The following is a 25,349-nucleotide window of genomic DNA, read 5'->3' on the forward strand; positions in this document are numbered from 1 at the left end:
CGAGCTTAAAGTCTAAATATTCTCCCTGTTACTGCTTTTATTAACCTAATTTCTTCGAGTGAATGATTGTGGGGGATGCAGTGATCTGTGATCTAAAAATAGCTCGGGACAGGGCACCACTACTTCCAGTGCCCTTGATTAGCATGTTAGCGTAGCATGGGAACATGCTCACTAATCAGCTTTAAACACATTTGTCATTAGCTGTGCACATCTGTAGCCCTAAACAGAAGTATTGAACACACAGAAGTGTTTACTGGATGATGGCAGCGGAAGAAACCTGAAGATCACCTTCTTCTTATTATTAATCATCCTAAAAATAATAATGCTGGTCCACTGCTCCTCCAGAGCAACACATCCCCAACCTCATCCAGAATCACCCTGAAAAGTCATTCGATCCGCCCGTATAAGCAGCATTCATGATCTGGGGGGCAGTGAGTGATCGCACAGAAAATAATGACGATGCACTTAGAGTTATGCCAATTTGTTTTAAGTTAATTTAGTGAGAATAATAAGAAACTCCTTCACATGCCTCCTCAGCGTTTTTGGCTCCATCTAATCCACTGTGGTGACATCCTTGATGCTTTCCAGCAGGCCACCGCTTTGGCCTGATGCGTATTGTATCGTGCAAAAAGAGGGTGGATGGGTATTGTGCGTCTATGCTAATGGCAGGGAGGCCATAAAAATAGCTGCTAAAGTGCAAAGCCTGTCTCGTACAATGATTTATTCACATTAGATTCGACTGCATACGCAGGAGCCATATGGGCGCTCGCTCCGTGTTTACGCCGGGCGCTTTTACACAGCTACTGTATTAATGTGTTTTCCCCAGGCAGCACGGGAGCGCTTTAGGACGGTATTCATCAAAAGTGCACTGGAGCCCCGTTGTGAGTCAAACTGCGCGTTGTTGTGTTTTGGCAGCTGAATGATTTTCACAAAGGGCACTCGTTACTTTCAATTGTCTGGACGTGTCCACGACAATCGAGTTGCTTCCAGGTTGCACATCTTTTTTTTTTTCTTCTCCCCGTGAACGAGCTACAGTCCGCTGACATTTCAGCAAATGTCACTGATTAGATGTAGCGATGTTTTGTCAGTGCAACAGCAATATTTTTACAGCGCTGCCTTTTCAAATACCGCTCATTTACATCTTAAAAGCTGAGAACAGTCCTTAAGAAGTGCAACTGTTTAAACCCTGAAGCTCTTGTGCCTTTTCTCTCTTTGTCTCCGTCTCCCTTTTCTACTTTTTTTTGTCTGTGTGTTTTGGATTTTACTTCGAAACCGTCTCCCTCTTGCGCCGTTACTCTTTTGTCTTCATTAACTGATCCTTCTTTCTTTAATTTGCCCAACTTTTTCCCCCTCAACTCTCCGACCAACCACTGCCTCCATCTCGCTCCCTCTCCTCCTCTCGCTTTTCTCCCTTCCCGTCTCTCCAGCTCCTGACATGAGTGAAGAGGCCCGCTGAGATAAAACACAATGTCAGAGCATGCCTCAGCTCTCTTCGCTGAGTGGGAAAATTGACTGGGATTGTCTGTGGCAGTCCCCACTCGCAGCAGTCTGTGGCCCGTGATCCTTAAAGTGCTGTGCTAATTAGTTTTCTCTGTCCCTGCCTTCGTCCTAACACACACATATATTCCCTCTCTGCACACACACACACCAAAATAATCTTTTCTTTTGTGCTGCGTTGCTTCTTTGCCTATCTATGATGTAACAGTGTACGGAAAGCACAGACTTATCTCCTCGGGGGTTTTTGTTGTGTGACGCACAAGCAGCACATGAAGGTAGCGATAGGGGCAGAGGTTAGCACGGCCGAACGGCTAAAGTCGAGATTAGGTGGATACAGTATTTCTTAAATGACTCTTTAGAAGAGGCAAACACTAAATTAGCAGCATAGCAACAAAAATCTCGTACAAAAAAGATACGTTGTGATGTATTTTGACCAGTTGCCTGCAGCTGAGCTAGCTAACCCCAATCTGTTTAGTTTTGCTTTTGGTCTCAGATACTAGAGACATTCCTACAGGCTGGTTGTGAAGTTAAAAAATGACTGATTGCTGATTGGTTGTCAAGGGTTGCTGGGTGTTTCGTTGTGAAATTGCTTGCATATGCTACACCAAACACTTACTTGTGATTGCTTTGGTTGCTAGCAGATGGTCACGGTTGACCACACACGGACATTGCTACAAATACTTCATCCTGCACATTTCAAAAGATGCAAAATTTACTTTGAATATTTTTGCTGGATTTTTTGCTATTACTTTTGTGTTTGCAGACACGTCAGCGTGGCAAACTATGGACAAATTACAGCAATCTACGAGAAGCCAAAGCAATTGCAAGGAGGTTTTCGATGCAGCACAGTATACCTCTTTGCAATCAACTCCAGGAACTGTTCACCCAGCTGTCAGGGAACGAGGCCTTAATGGCTCACAGCTGAGTGAAACCTCTGTTGCTGAGTGACAGGTTTAAAGGTTTCTTGTTCCCATCTTCACCTGGTCTCCATCAGTGTTACCAGTTTGGTCAAATGGGTATGTTTTTATATAAAGGCACACTGTTAACACTGTTAACACAGTTTAGTCTGCAAAAAGCATGGTTATAATGAAATTCACAGTTTAAAATATCCAAGACAAAAAAAATCCATCAGCAAAATGAGTCTGGGCTCTGAAGCGGCTCACTAAATGAATAGCATTGTTAATGTGCTTGCATTGGGAGCTTTTAGTTGGAAGCAGCTTTGTTAGCAAATAGGCGACGCAGAGCTTCACTGAAATCATCAGCTGTTATGGAAACGGAAATGTGCTGTTTCAGGACCTCCATCAGCTTTTCAGTGACAGCTTCAGCCTCACTTTTGACACTGTGCGAGCTGCCACTCACAGGCTGCAAAGCAAACATTGGAGGCAGAGACGCAGTTTGCTGCTGCAGCTGTTGGCACGGTCAGAACTGACTCAGTGGGGTGTAGCGACCTATGAGACACCTGTGGAAACCATCTCAGCTGCCCAACAGTACTCTGAATCCATGCTGGCAGGGATAGATGAAGAATGCAGTTTGCATTGTTTAGCCTGCATTTACCTTTCAGCACTGATGGTGCCTTTCCACATGGAAAAGCTGACAATTATTATAGGCACTGCTGCCAACTGAGATGCATGAACTGAGGTTGTACAAAGTAAGAGTTTTTTTTAATGACAGTTGGCTTCAACTCAAAATCCAGCTGTCACGGGGTGGAAATGGACAAGTTAACTGGGTTTTTTTCATCTTGCATGAGTTGCTGTTTTACTATTTTTAATATTTTAATATTGTACAGTGTTTTATTCTTGTTTTATTGCATGTTTTTTGACCGTGTTTATCGCTGACTTGTCCTGGAGAGACTCTGCCCCTCCCTGATTACTAACTTGGTACACCTGGGAGGTCACAGAGGCCCAATAAGAGGGCCTGGCAGGTCAGGAGAAAGGGAGCAGCAGAGATGGCGGAGTAGCTGGTGGCAGGCGGCGGCGGCCGCAAGCGCCGGCGGCGGCACTGGTGCGGTTTGGTGCAGCAGTACGTGGCGACGGCATACGATGGCCAGCACGTGGAGAGGCAGAGCTAAAAAGTGATATTCATTATTTTTGCATTACAGCCCTAAAATTAAAAATAAGAGTTAGGAGCTGTGTTAGCTGTTAGCTAGCTAAGTGTTAGCTGCAATCACTGCCTGTCTTGTGTGAACGTGCTCATAGCTACATTAGGAAACTTGAGTTAAATTTAAAAAAACAAAACAAATACTCATTTGCTTCTTCATATTTTCCTCACCAACTTCAGTTTTCTCCTGACAACATGTGCAAAACTCTTTGGGCCCTTTGACACCAAGCATCAGGTAACCCTCTGGCAAAGTGTTGGCACTGAAAAGGTGCTTAGATTCTCAAAGGGAAACAGTGACAAAGCCGATTTTATCAGGGCAGAAATGTTGTTCTCACTGTGTGGCTTCAACTCACCAGAGCCGATCTGATCACTGAGGAGGAGGCAGAGATGCAGAGAGTACCGAATAAGCTTGAGAGACATAATCACACTGTTTGCAAACAGCGGTAAACACAAGCAACTAATGAATATTACATCAACAACACACTGTGCCAAAACAGGTACTGTATGCTTGAGAAATTACCGGTACAGCATAGATACAAAGCAATCTAGCATTAGCTGATTCACTTGCATTGAAAAGTGAAGCGTTTGGGATCGATATAAGAATAATGTCTGGAGCTCATTATGGGGCTATAATAGTTCTTACATTCCATGCAGGGCACAAACCCTGTTTTCCAAGGAAAGAGGAACTCTCCGGATACACGTAAGGTGATTTTTTTCCTCCCAAAGTTTGAACTTTCATGTGTTGTTGATTGATCCTACTGTTGAACTTTCGTGGATGAAAGTGCTGAGAGAGAATCCATGAAGATAGCACCAGTTATACCCAGTTGTGAGTCGGGAGGTTATATAATTGTTAACTGCTCCCTAAAACCCTCCAGATCAGTGGTCCCCAACCCCCGGGCCATGGACCGGTAATGGGCCGTGAGTTGTTTGGTACCGGGCTGCGAGAGTTGAGGTTCGGGTGTGAAATTTATTGTTTTCAGGGTTTTTTATTGTTAACTCTGTTTCCCTGGGTCTTTTCCCGTGTTGTAGTTGTGTGTCTTATTTTGAAAGGAATATTTACGCGTTACCATAGCGACCAGAGAGCATTAAGGGGCAGAGAGGAGGATGTTACTCTCAATGTTGTTGGTGCATTTCAGGAGGACGCTGCTAATAAAGTTGCACAATTACACAGTGAAATCGCATTTATTATGATATTTACACAAATACACAGTTTCTGTCTTGGTCGTATCATTTTATTTTGCTGGATTTATCCGCGACACCTTAAAGGCCAGTGCGTGAAAATATTGTCTGGCATTAAACTGGTCCGTGGTGCAAAAATGGTTGTGGACCGCTGTTCCAGATCCATCGTATGTCAGTCAGCGGTATCATTTGCACCTGCTGGGAGTCATTTCAGTTGTTTACTTCAAATCTGACAGTAGTTTAAGTCATTACCTGCCCGCTTGGCTTCATTATACAGTCACCTGCCATCATCACAAGTTAGCAGGCATCTCAACACCTTGGGGAATTTATATAGAGTAATCATCTATTTAATGCTGCACGTATCATGATTGGCTGGACTTTTGTGGGTAGGGTCAGTTTAACTGATAAACAATCGCCTTCTTTGGCAAGATGGAATTCCCATATTTGATTTTAAAGCATTGTTAACTCATCACTGTTGGCTAACGGTAAATATTTACATGGCAACCGTAGATGATGACTTTATTTTACAATCTTTCAGCCAGGAAGACCACGGAGAGCCGGCATACATTTAGGAATTAAAGACAGACATTTCATACTTTGTATATCATACTGAAAGCCACTCCTCAGTGCACCAGTTTGAGAAGTAAAAACATTTAAAAAAACAAACTTGGTTATTAATAAGAAGCAAATACAGCCCGTAGTGAGGTAACAGAATGGGTCATACTGCAATTAGCCACTGTTAACCTCTGTGTACATGCTGCTCTGTCCTTTGAAAGCATTTTCCTCCTGTAATCACATCCAAACCTCTAAAGAGCAAGCTGACACATTTTCCTGACACCCCCTCTTTGCTGCACACACACACATGCACACACACTTGCCGCTTCGCCGAAGCACTCTGCGTGAACAGGCAGATTGCTGCGAGAACTAATGAATTGTGCTGTCAGGGAAGTAACAGATTTATTTACATCTAGAAATGGATATCTCTTCCTCCCAATCCCGGAGAGCTGAGCCGGTAGAGCTTTACGCCATAGGGGCCCTAATGGATCAGGGAAAAGTAATGAGAGAAAAAAATGGAGAAGTATCCAGGAAACAGCATGGGGCCCGGATAGCGTGCTGTTACACTGCAATGCTGAAAATTTGAGTGGAAATAAAGTAGCCGGAAGGTGGGGAGAAATAAGTTGAAGGGTATTAGTTGGAAAATCCACTTTAAGAAGTGTCATGCTGCAGACACACAAGTTTAGGCGCACACTCGAGTGTCTCGGAGGCAGGTGGAGAGCACACATGTATCTGATCTATTCTATTTAATGGTACAGAAGAAACCTGCGCACACACACACACACACACACACGGCAGATTATAGAAGGCTTCAAAAACAGGGAAAAGAAGGTGAGACAGCAAGGATGCAAACACACTCTTCCACAGAAAAGCCACATCTCATGTAACACAACACACAAGCCAAGACAGAAAACGGGTAAAACTGAAGCACCAGTCGGAGCAGGGATAATCTGTTTCCTGCTCTCTCTCTCTGGAAATCTCAATTCATCTTTTGATCTCCTTCTTAAAATCCCCGTCTCACTCGTCTTCTGTCTCATGGCGTTTAGCTGTTTGTGTGCAATGCTGTGTATGGTGTGTATTTTATGTTATTTATCTGTGTGTTGTTGCTGTTATAACGGTGTGGAACCCTGCTGTACCCGTTCAGCTCACTGCTGGATCCGACAGCGTATGCAATTTTCACTTTTTTAAAAAAAAAAAGGCTGTTTGTTTTGTTTTTAATCTGCAGAAGGTGCAGCTCGCTGCTAATCGGGGTGCAGCGTAGTCTGGTGTAAAATTAAACCCTTACAGCACAGTGAGGAGTGTGTTTGAGAGAGCGGGAAACGATGAGCCCCTGGCAGTGTGCGAGCGTGTTCTTGGATGTTATCGGTCATGTCGGCTGCCGGCCACAGATGAGGTCATTAAGCCCTTTAGCAAGGCAGATTTCTTCCCTCCTGTCCGATGCCGTTATTAAATCTCCTCGGATGCTTGCATGCTGTGGTCAGATGTGCTTGCGCAGGCATGTGACTCTGGGTGTGCTGTTTGTGTGTGAACTGTGTTAAAGTGTGCTCATTCACTCGTGCATGCGTGTTTGTGTCAGCATGATTGTGTGTCTGGGGAATCCCTCTCTTTGCATTCTGGCTGTACGTGTGTGCGCGTGTGTGATGCAAGGACTTTGTCTAGTTACATTTTGGTGAAGCGGCCCGGGGATTCAGAGCAGCCAATCCTGTCGTGCCGTGGCGCTTTGTGCCTGTGTGTGCGAGCGTGTGTGGGTGTTGCGTTTGTGTAAACCAGCATGGAGTCTCGCATTGTTTGCAAATGCCATAAAACACTTAGTAGGCATCCATAGAGAAAACAAATTAGCATAGATTATTTACTGCTAGCTGTGGAGTTTGCATTCATAATTTGTTGTATTTGCAGCAATTTATTGGATTTGTTTGAAAAGCTGTGTGAGGGATCATCCTGAGTGCTGCTCTGTGTGCGTCTGTGCGTGTTGTAATGTCACTATGGACGGGTAAATATAACAGCAATCGTTTCACCTTCAACATTCGATTTGTATACTTGATCAAATTGTGCATTCATGCAGAGGTGAAATGACACCGCAAAAACTCTGTGTGCTATTAAAAGTAATTATTCTGTTTGCTGTTTGTTGAATGGGCCAAATTTCCAGAGAGAAAATTCCACAGGGGAAAATCCATAAAACTAAGATGTGCCAGTGGGGATTGCCCACGATACAGGATAGCTAACTTTTGCAATTCCAGCTGAAAAAATGAGTAGAAGAAGGTGTTACATGTTATTTTTAGTTCAAAAGAAATACTGTAGCAACATGAATAAGGTGAAATGAAAAACTATAGCCAAAAATTTGGCTATAGTTTTTTTTTTAATGTGATGTCATGTGCACATTTCTTGAGAGTTGTGCGTTATGTTGGACGTGATACAACCACCGGTTACGATTCAAATAGCGCATGTGTTGGCGAGTGGTTGCTGGCTGTTACTGGGTGAAACTGGTCCCATATCGGTCAGAAATAAACGTGTTTATTTTTTGCCATAAAGCTAGCTTTTGAACATGGGAGTCTCTGGATCGACTAACTTTTAGAAGCAGCCTAAAATGGCCATTTAGGTCACTGTTTTACGCACTTGTGTGTTTTAGTGCCAATTGAGCTGGTAAGGGTCTTCCAGCCAAGATTTTATACTGGGAAGTCTGAATTTCCATCTTCCCATTTTAAATGGAACACACTGGTACACACTTGTCGTAGTTTCTGTGAGTTCAGTTGATTTTAATGGCTTAAAAAGAGCTTTCTTTTTCTTTTTGCTTATCAGAAACTAACTTTTGAATAAAATGTACTGGTTACTCAGCTCAAAGATCTAGCTTTAGCATGCTATTGCTAATATTAGCTATTAGCGCTTCCGTTGGAATAGTTCGCTGCTGTGAGAACTCCTCGTGTTATTAAGCATTTAGTGCTTCCGGTGTTGTGAAGACAGATTCATTTCACTTGTATCAGGTGAAACAAAAAAGTAAAAGGTGAATCAGGGAGACAATCAGCAGCCTATTCACACCCTCCCAGTCCTGACAAGAGGTCCAATCAGGAACAATAAGTGAAAACTTCAGTGTAGGTGTACCAGCTGTGCAGGGGCTTTAAATAAGAGGCATTATGTAAGCCGAGAACTATTTAGAGTTGGGCTGGATTTTCTTTTCTAGCTACAGCATGAACTTGTTATTTATTACGTCGCAGTTTTTCCACTCCGAAGAGCTGTAAACAATACTTTAATAAGGCTTCATACAATGTCACAAACAGTGTCTCATTACAGCTTGCTGTTGGGAGAAATGCTGGCGAGATTGAACAAACTTGGGTGGAAAGTATCACCACGAAATAAAAAAGTGTTTTTCCCCCCTTTGGATTAGTTTGACGAAAATCATTTTAAAGCGAGCACCTTTTCATCCTCATTAAATGCATGATGTAACCAGTGTTAACTATATATCTAAATTAGATGCTGCTGGTTGTTATTACAAGATGCTAATGCTGCATACTTCATATTTAAAGAGCATGTATAAAGCTGGCATGTGTGTCCATTACAGTTCCAGCAATCGCTTGTACTTCATTTCGAGGTACAGCTGCTGACTCTTTGTCCGTGTATTTCACGTGTAGTCAGTACTTAATGCATAAAAGCTGCGCTTACGTTTGATGGCATTGTGAAGACACTTAGGCATGACTAACTTGCAGTAGGGGATGGGAGAATTAAAGATGAATTACCTCCTCAATAAGCACTAAGTGCTGTATCTACCAGAGCTGTCAGGATTAAATGAATGAATTCCAATGACTAGGCAGCAACGTAGGCAAAGGGAGGGAAGGAAATGAAAGGAGGGGGGAGAAAAATGGAAGACCTGCTGATAAGAGAATAAGAATGAGATGAGGAGAGTGTCTAGAAAGTGACAGCAAACAGCATAATATTCATCCTAAAAGCAAACGCTCTTTCGCTACATGTAAATATATCACCTTGTCTCCTTTCTCTGCGCTCTCATGTTCCTAGCTTTCATCTTTTTGCACCTTTCACGCTCCGGCCCTCCTCCTCCTCCCTTCCCTCGGCTCATTGCTTCCATCAGCGCGTCACTTTGCTCTCATTTGCTCTCTACAACTTGTTTAGGAGAGTAGCAGTGCGTGTGTGAGTGTGTATTTGCTAAAATAATGTATAACGGTGGGGATATGACATTTCGCTGTGTTCCACTCTCCCTGATTTTTTCAGGCTCTCTTAGTCCAAATGCTCCATTTATTTGAGCGAGGCGCAAGAATAGCCAGACATCAAAGAGTCTATAATAACTGGGGGTATAAAAGAAAGGCAGAAAGAGAGGGAACGTGGAGGAAAGAGATTTGTGTGTTCAAGTTGACAGGAAGGAAGGGAGGAAGGAAGAATGGGATTTTTAGGATGCAACTCAGAAAGCATAATGAATTCAAATCCACGATTTTACAAGATGACTGCAAAATATATATATATATGTGAAAGAATGTGCACAGTTTGTAGAGATGGACTTGTCTGACTGCAGCATGTGTCGCATCCTGTAACGGGAAAAATATTTAGTGAAGATTAGCATTTCATTGCAGTGTGGCAGTCTCCTGACAGAGGCACACGAGGAAAAAACACCAACTCCAAATGAGACTGTAATCCTCTGACACGCGGAGCCGGGGAGCGAGAAATGCATTAATGCTCGGAGAAGAGGAAAAGAAGGAGCGACAAAACTGTGGCTGGTGCCGCGGCGGCTCATTAACTGTGTGGCCTGTGTGTGTGTTTGTGCATTGGCGAGATTTCTCCTGGACCACGCGCCGTAATTGGATTTACCGTAATGCGTGGAACCACGTGTGTGCTCGTGTTTAAAGCAAAATATGTGCACACATTCAAATGCATGCGCGGTGGATGTTTTCTCACGTACAAATAAAGCATCTGAAATGCCTGTCTAATGAGGTGTTTGTATTTCAGATGTGTGTGTGTGTGTGGAATAGGACTGGTCATTGTAGAAATTCATTCCATTTTAGCTCTTTGTTGCTCTCCTACTTAGACTTGCTTTACATGCAAAGCGTTCCTCGGGCTTGCTCACTGTTTGGCATTAATCTGCGCTTGTTGTCAGCTGTTTACCAGCAGATGCTGACAACGGTGCGGGTTCAGCACCAAGGCCAGCTACTACCAGAAGGAGGTGAAAGACAGAGCGGGGGGGGGGGTGCAATATGCAACAGCTCAATAGTATTTCAACATCAGAGGGAGTCAAAATCAAAAAGCAAAGACGTTAACGTGTCACTCACAATGAAAAGTGAGTGCCGGGATTCTCTAACGGTGTTTTCACACAAAACGGGTGATTCACAAAATGCTGAAGGACTGCAGATCAAAAGAAGTACTGAGGACTGTGGATTAGAGATGCGCAGGACTTGACGGTGAAATATTGCTGGACTTGCAAGATGACACCATAAATACTATTTGGTTAAACTAAATGTTAACATTACATTGATCTACAACACCATTTAAAACTCTTTGCGCTAACATTTCATGAAGCCATCTGCCGTTGGCTGACATGTGGATGTTTAGTACAGGGACTTACAGGACTCAGTGCAGGACTGGGAAAACTTACACGCCATGATTCGGTAGCTTGTTGAACCACCTTTAGCAGCAATATCTTAAAGTAATTGTTTTCTATATTACTTTGTCAGTATCTCATATTATGGTGGAGGAATTTTTCCCCATTCTTCGCTGTAATGTTGCTTCAGTTCATTGAGGTTTGCAGATATCCATTTGTACACATCTCTCTTAAGGCTCCACTTCAATCAGCTTGAGGTCCAGGCCCTGACTGAAACCTTACAACACCTTTATTTGAGAGATTTCCTGCTGTGCTTGAGATCATTGTCCTGTTGCATGATATCATTTTGGGCCAAGCTTTAGCTGTCAGACAGATTGCCTCACATTTAAATCTGGAATATTTCCATACAAAGAGGAGTTAGTCCAGTGGCTGCAAAAAAAGCCCAAGTCATCAGCCCTCCACCACCGTGCTTCAGTTGGTATGAAGTGTTTGTTTTTCTCCAAACGTGGTGCTGTGCATCATGGCCAAACATCTCATTTTAGTCTCGTCAGTCTAAAGGTCCTTTTGTTTTTTCCTCTGAATACACCATCATGAACTTTTACCATTTAACGTGCTAACTGGGGCCTGTAGAGTCTGAGACGTAGCTCTTGGCTTTTGCAGTTTTTCTCAGGATAGCACGGTCAGATTTTGGGGTGAATTTGCTGGAACATTCCAGTCCTGAGTAGAGGAACGAACGAAGAAGGAACGAATCCTTGTCTATGTAATGAATGTAAACAAACACTGACTGGCAGATCAGATCCTCTGATTCACACCAAGAGGGCTTGTTTACTGATCTCCAGGCTCTTATTGGCCAGTGTCACAAACATTTTGTGAATGTTGCCACATAACAGAAAGTCTCCAATATTATATCAGTTGCCATCAACAGTGATACACCGATGATCAAGCACACTAGCTTAACTTCAGTGTTAAAGACTCTCTGCTCTTGAAGAGTTTTTCCGTGAAAGACTCAGTGACACAGTACGGAGTAGGAATTCTGGGATTTGATAATTGCCTCTAATGACCCACATCTGTGTACCTCGGCACAGCTGCTCCTAATCAGCAGTTGTCTTAACAAAGTGCAGAAAAAGGAGAAGGACGGACAAAGGTGAGCATCTGCTCAACCTCGCAAACTTATGTCTCTGCAGGATTATCCCTGGAGGACATACGAAGGCCGCCAAGGTGACTACACTGGCAGCACAACTCCAGTTTTGGTTTCTGTACTCTCTTGCTCTGGTGCACTCAACTTCCAAGGCCTTTGTTTGCTGACGGTAAAGCCCCAAAGGGTGATCGTTTATCCTCGTACATGCTTTACCCTCCAGGGCTTGCCTACTCCGCCATGAGATACAAAGTATTGATTGCAATCCCCAGTTTTGAATAGAGAAAAAACACAGATTAATGACCCTCCCTCCTGCAGTTTGTCTCCAGACCAAAACAAAAGTCAGCCAATGTTAATAGAACTGAAAATTCCAAACTCTGACTCACAGTTCACACATGAGGGATAAACTTTTTTGCAAACACTCCAGAAATTGCCCACAAATCTTACTCGATTGTGGCATTTGATCTCAGTCTCAGTAAGCACTTTTTCCCGTAGCATTGCCGATCCATCACGTTGTCATGGATAAAGGCCTCATTATGCAGATTTGGTGATAACAGGGAGCAGGTTTGATAATATCGAATGACGATTTCTGCACATATCTGACACTGTGTCCCGATTCTGTACTGCAGTACAAAGTGTATCTAAACTTACTGGAATAGGCTCATGACTACAGATAGCTGGAAGTCTTGATTACCACTATTTTTTCCATTTAGAGTAATTTCTTTTCATTTTCTGCTTTATGTGAACACCTGGAAGAAATCACTTTCCTCTAAAACCAAACAAATCATTGGATTAAATTAACAGTGTGTGCCTAACAAGATAAATGGAGACAATGATGCATGCTGCCTCTTTTTATAGCTAAAACAACTCCTGAATCACAAACGGCTCGTTTTGAAATATATATTCAAACTTTAGTATGACTCAAAGAGCAACTTTTGCTCATTGAACCAGACCAGAATATAGAGTGCAGACTCCAAGGTTTTAGACAGTGATAGATTTTCTATTGATTGGCTTTGTCCTAGAGAACAATTGAATATAAGATTCAACACTGACTGTGGTTAAAGTGCTGAATTTCAGCTTTCTACATGTTCTTGCAGTAATTTAGGAGAATATTGTTCAGGCCCAGTGTAGGAATATCTATGGAAGAGTCAAACTGTAGACCCACGGCACGGCAATGAAGTTTGGACTTTTTAACACAAGTACAAGCACACTTAAGCAATTAGAACAGCCAGAGATCCAAAGACAATGAGTCAGAGGCGGATCTACAGGGGGGCAAAGGGGGGCAACTGCCCCCACTGCTGTAGAGCCTTGCATCCCCAACTTTTATGTCCTTAAAATACTTGTAAACACTAATTGTCTAAACCTACCAAAACTAAAAAGTGTCTTTGTATTCTTAGAAGAGGTAATGATGCAATAAATAGTTATATTATATTACACACATAGGGGATGCCACCCTGCCTAGACCTCTTGCCCTTCCTTTGCCCCCCCATGTAACGTTCAAAAGGTTATATACTGGTTATATTTCTGTATAAAAGAAAGGTCTTGACACACCAAAGTCACTTTGGAGATGCAAGATGAGCGGTCACAACCTGGTAGCCATCTTCTGAGCAACCAGACAACAAGATCCTAATATTATGGCCATGCCGCAGTCTCCAACTGCTGTTTTCCCTGGTTAGACTGTAGTATAGTCAAATTTAATTGTAGTAAAATTTATTATAGAGGCAAATTTAATCTTTCCTCCGAGGTAAAGGTTGCACAAGTGTTACCCTGACCAGCGAGAAGCAGTTATGAGCTGCTTGCATATATTGTTCTTCATCAGCTGCACCGCTTGCAGTTTTATTAAAGATTTTGACCGTACAGTGTGAGGCTGGCGCAGCCGAAAACATGTCATTTCCAATTCTGTTTAACTGTCAGACTTTTCGGGACCGTTGAAGAGGCTCTTGTCAAGATTATTTCCAATCATGGCGAGGCATTTATTATCGGTGACCCCTTATCTGTCCCTCCCTGTCAGATAATGACAGTGCTAGAGAAAACAACGGGTTGACCTTCATCTAAACCCTCCACTGGGGAGAGTCTGACAGCCGTTGTGTACGCATTTGCGGCTTTTCACAGTTGTACCGCTTGTGATGGACGTCGGTTGTAATGCGAGGGAAATCACAGTGTTTAAAGCAAACGTGGTGTTTTCCTCTCGCCTTTGTTACCTTTCTTCTTATTCCCCGTCTCTTGTCAGCGCCTGTTTTTTTTGGTGGGGGGATGTTTTTTGGTGACAGTTCTCAGAGTCACGCTTTAGATTAACTGCATTTATTCATTAACAAACCCAATATTTTAAGCTGCCCGGATTCCCATTATTTTTCTCCAGGAGACTGAACTCTGTCATGCATTCATTTAATTCCCTCATGTATGAAATAATATCCTGCCTAAGTCAGCCAAGCCATTAAGGCTAGTTTTGCTGCAGCCTGATAAGTGGATGTATGAGGAACAATGATTAAACGATCTCAGCAGCCTTCCTCCCACTCTCTCATTAGGGGCTTCCCCTCGTCCTTTCCAGCACAATCACGCCAAGGACCTTTTTCACTACAGCCTTAGATTGGGATTTTCTATTGATTGTCTTGAAGAATGAAAGGACGCAGCTTTCTAAGAGCAGCTCGTCATTTAAGAATCAGCAGTATTGACGGCTACAAGGTTCATAAGAGTGTCCTGATATTTAAAACCCGCTTTTATTCCCAGTCTCCCCTTTCAAATGAAAAGCTGAGGTTATATTTCTGCAACAAAACAAAATCAACAATGCTTTCAAATATTGACTATCACTGTGGCGGCCCCTTTTACTCATTTATACACACATATATAAATGAGAAATGTGACCTTCAGAGAGATAAATGAACAAACACTTGCAGCTCTGATTCCTATTACAGACTGTGCAACGACTGAAAAAGTAGATAGAGCTGTTAATGCTAAGACTGCCAGTGTTTTGGAGCGTTACTTTGTACCCTTTGTGATCCTCGATAGACCACACATCTCGCAGATTCCCCTGATGAAAGAAAATAAAGTGCTACAGAAGTTTCTGACTCGCTGGGACTGCTTTCTGAATGACTAAATACTCTGTGTGCAGCTTTTAGTGACTGAAACTCCAGTTATTTGTTTAAAGCATAAACACTGTGTGTGCTTTGCTCCATGACTAATACAATTACAGCCTCACTGCTGTTTTCCATTTCTATCTTTTCTTTGTATTTTGCAATGAATTGACAGTGAGGAGACATGAGGAGAGATGGGGAGTTGGGCTGATTAGAAGACGCACCAAAGATTTGAACAATAAACCTCTGCAGTTATGTGCCTTGACTCCAATGCTACAAGGATGCTATGCATAGTATAGACAGTATACCTTTTTAAACTTTACAAAAAGGTATGTTTCATGGTTTTATTAGATGTTGCTCATGTGTCACCTTTACAAAAGATGTTTGAAGTGCCAAGTCAGAAAAACAAAACCAATGTGCTTTAAACCTGCATTCTATCCCACGGCCACCAGGTGGCGATAGCTGTGGTTGCGAAAAGACTTCCAGTTCTATTGATGTCTGTGAAGAAGCAGCTTTCTTGACTTTTGTAAACACTTTCCAGAAGAGTTCCTGGGCTCAGTCATTTCTTTCATGTTCTGTTTCATAAAAAATTAGATCTATTTTTTTTTTTTTATCTTGTCATCTGGGATAGCATGTAACTGCAATCACATGCTATTAGCTAATGTTGTTATTCTTTTATTTTCTTTTGCCAATGGTAATGGCAGCAGTGCTCATCACAAAGCTTCCAAAGGGACTTCAGAAATCAGCACGTGACGTCTCAGTAGCTACGTCCATCTTTTACGCTATCTATGCTTTACTAAATGGGGCAAACTCGCATGTGAGGGCAGTCCCCAATGACCAACTGATAGGTGTGGTTAGTTTTACAGGTGATTTACAAAAGTTGACATGTTTTCTAAACACAGGTGCAGTCAGATGATTTCAATATCAAGCGAAAAACCTCAGCGTTGAATATCAGAGCAAATAAGTTTGTGTGCTTGAGTTACTCATGACAAAAGAACTCCCAGAGATACATATGAGAAAGAATCAGTCATAAAAATCTCTGAATTCCCACCTTGTATGTGCAATCTTGTTACTGTGTTCGCTTTGAGAATACCGGCAGTACTTCTTTAAGGTTAACAATGGTACTATCACTTTCATTTAGTTGTTCAGACTTGATTAGATATAGGCACTCAGAGGGATGAGACGGGGTTAGGAAAATACTGGGTTTGGAGTTGGGAGTGATCCATCTCACTGTTGCCCTTCGATTATATGATTAGTTGGGTTTTTGTTTGCTCATTTACGTATCTGCTCGCTTCTTCCAGAAGCAGAAGGATTTAAACGAATTTGATATCAGCATTTTAACTTTTTTCTTGATCTGTTTAAGCTCATTTAAACAATAAATGCTCAGTGAAAATTTGGTTTGTGTCTACATCATTTTCTAATCCTCTACACTTCAGTGGAGCATGAGAAAAAGTGAAAATGTGAAGGTGAATTCATAAGGACTGAGGAAACGAGAGCTTCAGTGCTCAGAGACCCTGAGTGCACAGCCGCTACGCTGCTTAATAACGGCATTTTTCACCAATTCCCTTGAACATGTCTGTGTTGCAATGTCTTCTTAACCTCACTAAACACATACTGGTCTCTCACTGATAGAATATGGTTTTCCAGAAAGCGCTACATGTCCTGAAGCCCCTCTGCCTCCCTGCAGATCAGTTATTAACCTTTAGCACAATTAAAACGATCAATCTTAGACGACCAGAGGCAACGCAAACCCCAGGATGGGACCCGTCGCTCTCAGAGATGCTGATTCTCTCCAAACCATGCAAGCAGGCACTTTGGAAACCCCATTGATTTTATTTTTTCCCCTCTCTCTCGTTTTTTTAAGGGCCGTTTATTCCACCGACTCTGAGAATGATTTACATTATCTCCTCAATTAGCAAATGAGAATGAAATCTGCTGCATTTTCCTCCTCACCCATCTTGTCCTGGCCTTCCTCCCATGGGTTATCGTCCCTGTAGGGCGAGGCCGGTGTTTGCGCCCCCATCCCTCGTCGCTTTTGGTTTTATTCGTTTTGTTTTTAATTACTTTCGATTAGATTCTTGCCTATTATTGTTGTTTATATTCCGAGGATCAGCACCGTGGATTTTCCCTCGCTGAGATGCTCGTACATCACTGTCAAAGCGGCAGCCATTTTATCTCTGGCTTCTGAGTGGAAAAGAAATAATGAGTTGAGGCCTTTCCTGTCTGAGTGGGAGAAATGCACCCATCAATAACGCTTCTTCCACCGTCAGGTAATGAACTTCCTGTAGAGAGTGAATTTTTCACAAAATGTAAAACAAAAACAGCTGCAATCTTTTCAGATATCGTGTTGAGCTTTAAAATACTTGTAAAAATGCCATTTATATAGTTCTACAGGACTTTTTTGGGGTTGTTGAGGTAAAATTCAACCTTTTAAATCTCTCGCAGCAATCGACAAACCTTCACCTCATCAGTATTGTTTTCTTTCGCGTTCTCTTTCAGCAGAATACAAATACACAGACCCAGAGGTGTGAGAACCGAGGCTGGACCGACCCACAAACTGAACTACTAATAATTACTCTGATGTAACTTTTGCTATTTTAGCTGTTAAGCTTGGCCCTCGACCTGCAAAAGTCATACCCTTGTCTCGGCTAATTTAGTCTGAGGGCGGGTACCTGGATGCAAGTCATTTACCTTTTTCTTTTTTTAGTGCTCGTGTTACGATGGCCCTCTCATGCATGACTGCATATCGCCATCAAAGTGATTTGAGTGGACGGCTGAAAGAGTGTAAGAGGGAGAGAGAGCAGGTGCGAGGAAGCGGTGGGAGGACATGAGAGATATCAGCGTGAGGTTTGTGACACAGAGCATTACCTCGACCGGCATCAGTCTCTGAACATTTCTTTCTTGGAAAAAATCAAAGTTCAAGACCCTTTTTCTCAAAGATCGGGTCTGTCTTTAAAAGACAATCTTCTCAAAACGGGAGTCCTCATGTGAACCAAATGGTAAAAAAATCCATTTATCGCTGCTTCCTCAGTCTGATACCATCATGTAAACCCAACAATATCAATACAACTTTCATACTTTTCATTGCCCATTCTGCTGTCGGTCTCTTATATGTTGTCAAATGATTGCCAAGTGGTTCGCAAAGATCGTGACGACCTCCTTTAGGAACACTGAACTAATTGTATGTCTTCATCAGACTCTTGCATTGTTATGGAGGAATTTTGCCCGCTCTTCTATGAGGCCCATTGACGTTTGTGGCCATTTTTTATGCACAGGTCTCGACTTGCAACACCTTTTGCTTGGGAGGATTGTCTTGTTGCATGACCCAGTTTCAGCCAAGCTTTAGCTGTCAGACAGAAGGCCTCACTTCTGACTCTTGAATACTTTGATATACAGAGGAGTTCATGGTCAACGCAATGACTGCAAGGTGGCCTGTGGCTGCAAAACGATCATCACCCATCTACCACTGTGCTTCACAGGTGATCTGATGTGTTTGTGCTGATGTGCTGTTTGTATTTATTCAAAAGCAGCGCTGCACATGACGATCAAACATCCCACTTTGGTCTCATCCGTCCAAATGACATTTTTCCATTATTCTTTTGGTTTGTAAAGATGCAACTTTTCAAGCTTAAGCCATGCTCACACATTTCAATCTGTTTATAATTGTTCTGTAACATTTAACACACTGAGGTTTAGAGTCTGAGATGTTGCTCATAAGTTTTACTTGAGCGTTGCCTTCAACTTCAGGTGAAGTTGCGAGAAGATCCACTCCTGGGTAGATCATACCATTGTGTTAACACACACACGAATGTTCTACATCAGCAAACCGCCAAAACTTCTGGTTTTATAGAGGTGCTCACACTTGTTAACGATCAGTTATTCAAGTGCATTCGATTAGCAGCAACTGGCTGCTACTTACCTTTGTAAGTCCAATGGAAGCACTAAGAGTTCTGTGAGGAACACTTATTTTCACATGACTGTACATACACATGAATCCACATGTTGTTATCAAGATTATTTCCCTCGATGTATCATTATCAATTTATGAATCAAATACCAACTGCATGCTCAAATTCCAGCAACTAACCTGTGAACTTTTACCCTTGAATAATTCAACAGTTACAGGCATGTCTTTGTCAAATGTGACTCCCATGGCTCTCCGCTTGGCCTGATTGGTTGAGGAATGTCAGGAATAATGCATCTATGGTGAGGTTAGACATTTCCGAGTTGTCAGAAAGGATAACTGGACCTGCTCACTAATGAGCTGCTGGGCCCAGCCAGCAATATCTTTCCCCTCCGCTGGCTGATTGGATGTCTTCACTCGTCTGCAGCCTGGGCTCTTATTATGTTCAGGTATTTATAAGAATAGCCCGGCAACCACAAAGAGATGTCAAGCTTGGGCCCTAGAGAACATTGGATAGCTTATTAGCGCTATGAGCATCAGCCAGGCAGAATTCAACAAGAAATCGAAGGCGGCAAAGTTGGATGAGAATTACAAAGCATGTGACTGTCCGTCAACCACGTCTTCTCTTTGCATGAGCCGAGTTCGGCTTCATCGCTTGTTGTTAGATCTGCCAGCCGAGAATTGACTTTTAAGCATTCATGCAGATAAGTATTGGCTTTTGTGTTTAGGTTTGAAAGAGGGTCAGAACTGATTATGCTAATTTTATATTCCATTGTAGATCTGTATTGTGACTGTCTTTCCCTTTGAAATAACCTGCAAGAGTTCAGTGTGTTGGAAACAACACTATTGATCTGCCGGTTACGTTTTCATTTGCTTTGAGAAGCATTTGTTGTGTTGCATGATTTCAGTTTCCAGCGCTTATTTAGAGCGAAAAACACAAGGACTGAAGCAATCATGGCATAAAATTACAAGGAAATGGCAGCATGGCTCTAGGGTTGGAAACACCACTTTCTTGATTGATTTGCCATTTTGGTTCAGATGGAGGTATCTGTGAGGTTGATTGCTTTGAAATATTGTGCAGACATTTTTGGTTCCCAGAGGATGAATCCTAGTGAATTTGTAATAGAAAAAGGTTGATCTGTGACCAAAGGTTGAAAGAAGTGAAATAGCTTTAACATGTTAAAGAGCAAAGAAAATTATCTATGTTGATACTGTGGCTGAACAAGTCACTAGTAAAGAGAGATGGACAAATTTGTGCTTTCATATCACTGGCTTCTTTCTTTTTTTTTAACTAATTTATTCAAATAATACAAATATGCAAAAATGTGTACTAATGTGATTCTGATAAAGGCAAAATAACCTTGTATACAGCATCCTGTCTCTCTTTTGTCTTCTCTTTTCCACCACCAGAGGTTTCTTCCTGTTAAAAGGGAGTTTTTCCTTCCCACTGTCACCAAATGCTTGCTCATAAGAGGCCATCGGATTGTTGGATTTTCTCTGTATTATTGTAGGGTCTTTACCTTATAATAAAAAGAGCCTTGAGACTAGTGTTATGGTTTGGCACTGTAATGGTCCCTAAATTTATGGCTCAGAAATCCAACATACAAGATGCTACAATGCTGCTGCTGTTCAACAAGCTTTTAATAGTGGAAATAGAGACACTCCCAAAGGACAAACAGAACCAAAAAGAGATGGGAGCCTTGGCTAAAGCAAACAAAAGAGGAAGAAGACCGTAAACCAACCACACAATGGGCTGTTGGATTCAGGCTTCTCCGCTACCCTCTTTCTTCTCCTAGTCCTGCAAAATCAGACCAATAGAAAGTAAAACCGAAAACAGCAGTGCTGCTAACTCCTAACTCAAACTACACTCAATAAATAAAGCTATGAAAACAACACTGATGAAAACATTAAAGCGATATGAGTTTAATTTGTATCATATTTTCCAGATGTGGCATTGTTTTGCAATTTATTGCTTAAAATTTATCGTGCAATTTAAAAACTGCAGTTTTTCAGGGGGTGGGAAATGACACTGATGATGTTGTGGTCGCAAAACACTCACAAAAACTCATGTATCAAATATGATAGGGTTACGGCTACATTGTGTGCTGAAATGTAACATTATGGAGGGTTAAAGCAAGCCTCAAAATGTGATGAAGCAAGAAGACGGCTTCATTAATAAAATATGTGTACTTTAATGATGCATCCACAGATGCATCACTTCAGAATTAGTATAGTGAAGCACTGCAGCCAATGTCAATGACCAAGACCCACACGGACAGAGATTGACAATCTTATAATGTTCTCAAGGTACAGTGACTATTTTATTAAGATTATTTAACAGAGAAAAAGAATGTTGTACTTAAAAAGATCCACTGATGGTGTGTAATTATATCTTCCAACAAACTAATGTGTTCTCGTAAACTTAGAATTAATCCATTAAAATACATAGGAGTGGGCGCAGTTTGTGGAAGTCCCACCCTTTTAATACAGTGGCCAAAATGGACATATCGGCATTCTTCGATGGATTTTATAGATGTGGCTACAGACTGACCACATACATATAAAATCTTTACTTTTAATTTAACAATCACAAATAACTCTTTAAAACGATTTATGACTATTTTCATCATCTCTTTCTCATTATGTCTTTCCTCCTCTGCACCAGTGCTACACAAAAACATGCATAAACATGTCTATTATTCCTGATATGGTTGCAACTACTTATTGTCAGCAGATTAGACATGCGACCCTCCTGTCTCTGGACAATGAGCTGGCTAAACAACATCAATAGCTGTGTATCAGTCAACATCTTGCCAGCTATTATCAGGCTGAAGTATCCTAAAAATCCTGCTTTACCTCTGATAAATAGTTTGAATATATCCTCATATCATACAAGAGTTTATTCACTAAATGTCCAACATTGTTAGACTCAGACTTTCCTTTCAGATAAACTGTCACTAATGCTGGCTAACAGCAGCTAACAGCAGCTAACACCAACAAAAACAGAGTGCTTGCCAACAGGAAAGTTCAGGACATCCTCAAGAACTCACCTCAGTATCACTGTTAATGAACAGAAGTGAGCTCCACTCTCTCATCGACTCATCACAAAGTTTTACAGCCTCCTCCAAAGCAAATAGATGGTGGGCACATGCAGTATTGGCAGCTGAGGTAAACAGCAGACTGACAGCCTACACTCACTACAAATGAAGAGCGGTCACCGTAGCTCCGATTATGCATTTGAATTAGGAGAGGTAAGAAAACAGAACTCATTTGACTGCAATCTGGACTCTACTGACATCTAATGGTGAGATTTTACTCACTGTACCTTTTAAACAAACTCGGGCATTTTAATATCTAAAAACAATTGCAATCACCAATAAACAAGTCCTTGTAAAACATAATAAAAATAGCATAATACACATATCTTTACAAAAACAAATCTCATCTCACAGTATTAGATGTTATCAGCTCAACCATTTCTTCCCTAGGACCAGTTACCAGGCAACCAGTGGATATGTTGTGTCCCAAATAGATCTTACACACTAATTCTAAGGAGGTTTTCAGTATTTAGTGTGGTCACACTGGAAACAAAAGACAAGAAAGTGTACTCCCAACGGCATGTAATGACTACAACATTGTATGTGTGTGTGTCTTTCCCGCTGTTAAATGGATAGTATTCTTCATTAATGCATTGCACAAGAGAACAGAGGAGCTGCTCTCAGCCAGAAAACAAATCATACTAATTGTTGATGTCGGTGGAAACAGTTCCAGGAAAACCGAAATAAATAAACAAACAAAAAAATAAAATAAAAGCATTTTTGATCAAACATTTTGTCTTTGCTTGCATTAATTGGCGCTTTGCAAAGTTCCAGTATTGCATTATTCATCAGCACAGAGTAATACGAAGATGAGTTTATATTACCGCATGGAATAACTATGAAGTATGGAATTGTGGAATAATGGAAGGAGTTTAATCATTTTTATTCCTTTTAAGCATGCACGCACAGAGTAGTGTAAGCATATTTCTCCACCTCACTGGGTCTCCGCCGCCGCTGTCATCGTTCATGTCTGCTGTGCTCCAAGCTGCTGCTGAGTAGATATGTGTTGGTGACTCATGGATGCTGTCACGCATTGTCCTTTTTGTCCCCTCCTCTCTCCCCCAACATGTCTGGCAGGAATGAGCAGGACTATTCAACTCTCTGTAGATGTCACCAAGCGAATGACACACACACACACGGAAATCCAGCAGGGTGGTAGACTCCAAGGTCCTGATAGTGGGATATATTCATATAAATCACCTATATTTAATTTCATTTTTCTATATATTTAGATTTCAGCTTGTATTTGCTGAGCATAATGGAAAAAGGAGAACTGGAATATGGGAAATTGCCAGGGCAATGAATTCCTAATATGAATGATGATTAAAAATGCATTGAGCTCAGTCCAATCACCAGTCCGCTGCTTTCTAATAACATCATATTATAAGACTATCATGAAGTTCTTATCTGCTTTGTTCACAATTATTATCTCCATTGAGAGTTCGAGAAGTAGCATCATGTTTGTAGCGGGAATATCCTAATTGTGTTTCAACAAGATTGATTTGATCTGCCCTTTAGTTCGTGACACAACATTTAAACGGAGCATTTAACCTCCCGTCTTCGTGCCCTCTCATTTGAGCACTTCGGCGCGCACACACAGAGGTGCACGCACGGTTGTGCTCACGTATGCACAAACCAGCCACACCAACCTGAGAGAGAGGCAGCTGGAACTTGTTAATTGCGGGCGCTAAATTCAAACACTGTCGTTATCTTGGTTGGCAGAGGCATAAATATTAATATATCATAAAGGGCCATAAAAAGCTCGCCCAGCCTCATTTGGATCCATATATATGCAGCTGTTAGTGTCTACTGGGGAGAAAGAGACCATCGGTTATTGAAGAAAGGGGTGGGGGGGAGTTCGAGAAGGCTGTCACAAAAGGAGCCTTGGCAAAGATAGCAGGAAATGACTTGCTCTCGAAACGGAGCCACTGAAGGGAAGCGAGCAGTGAAGGAGGAGGATGCTGGCAAATGGGAGCTAACAGTGTCGTCCAGGGGCCCAAAATCTAAATGGTGATTCAGACTGAAGTGGAGGCCTGCTGAAAAGAGAACGTGCAAAAACATCTGCTTCGCAAAAGTTTCCACTCGATCGATGCACGTGCACTTCTGCCTTGCTTTACCCCCTCTGTAGAGATTCATATGCCTTCACACAGCCACACATAAACACACACACTTGACCCGTCCTTGGCACTCAGCTGTCCCGGGCGCACCAGACGGCAGAAGTGCTGTTGCACTGCACTGCTGTGCTTGCTGTTCCTCTCTCTGCCCGGCCTGGTGCCCGCCTGCGACTGCTGAGCAGAGCGGAGATGGCAGGTGTTGAAAGAGTTCCACCTGAAGGCATTTTATCACTCCCGAACGCTGCCGCTCCCCAGCTGCTCGCCGCGCTGCTTAATCAACGCAGACGTCACAAAGTTAAGAGAAAGATAGGCGCTTTGGGTAAAAACAATAGCTCTCGTTTGGATGCGTGCGAGAGGAAAAAGGGAGGAGGGGTACGAGGGAGTAAGGGGGGGGAGATTTGATGAAGGACAACACTGGTCTCGTCTCCAAATAAACACAAACGTAATTAGCCATCAGCAGGCTCATTAGTCGCAACGGACAATACAAACATGTCCGGAAAACCAGCACAAAACCAGGAGATTGGGGCAAAGCATGAAAGGTTAGATTCGCTCCTAGAAAAATGCTCAGGTTTTGAAAACACAACTGTAAGGTAACAGTGACTAATTAGCCTAGCTGCAGTCACTTTATGAGCTAATTGGTGGCGGGTGAGTGGGAGGACTGGATTATTTTCGCTGGCGTATGTCAGAGCGAAGCCCATTTCTCTGACATGTGAATAGGCTGTGGGAAATGGAGACAAATTATTGCAGCGTTATTGATTGACTGACCAAATGAGATGGAAAAGCAGACAGAATGAAAAAGTGAGTGGGAGGGAGACGAGTTTAAAAAAAAAAGACAGCCAAGAGTGGAGGAGGAGGTACAGAGGAACGGGTGGAAGGTCAGAGAGTGTATCTAAAGGGCTTTAAAAGTTCAGTTTTTAACTTGAAATTCTCTTCTTCTTGCCACTTTTGCTGTGTCTACAACTTTAAAGTATTTGATCCAATTATAAACACAAAGTTGGACTTCAAAATTCTAATAACCAAACTGTGACTTGCTTGAGTTAAATGAGTAATAAAAACATGAAAACAACAAACTGTTAGGACTGACAAAGGGAATTTATATGACCTTTGATTAAAAATACTTCATTGGCTTCCATAATTCCCAACAGAACATCAATAAATATTCA

The sequence above is a fragment of the Oreochromis aureus genome, linkage group 3, assembly GCF_013358895.1.
Source record: "Oreochromis aureus strain Israel breed Guangdong linkage group 3, ZZ_aureus, whole genome shotgun sequence".
NCBI classification, from domain to species: Eukaryota; Metazoa; Chordata; class Actinopteri; order Cichliformes; family Cichlidae; genus Oreochromis; species Oreochromis aureus.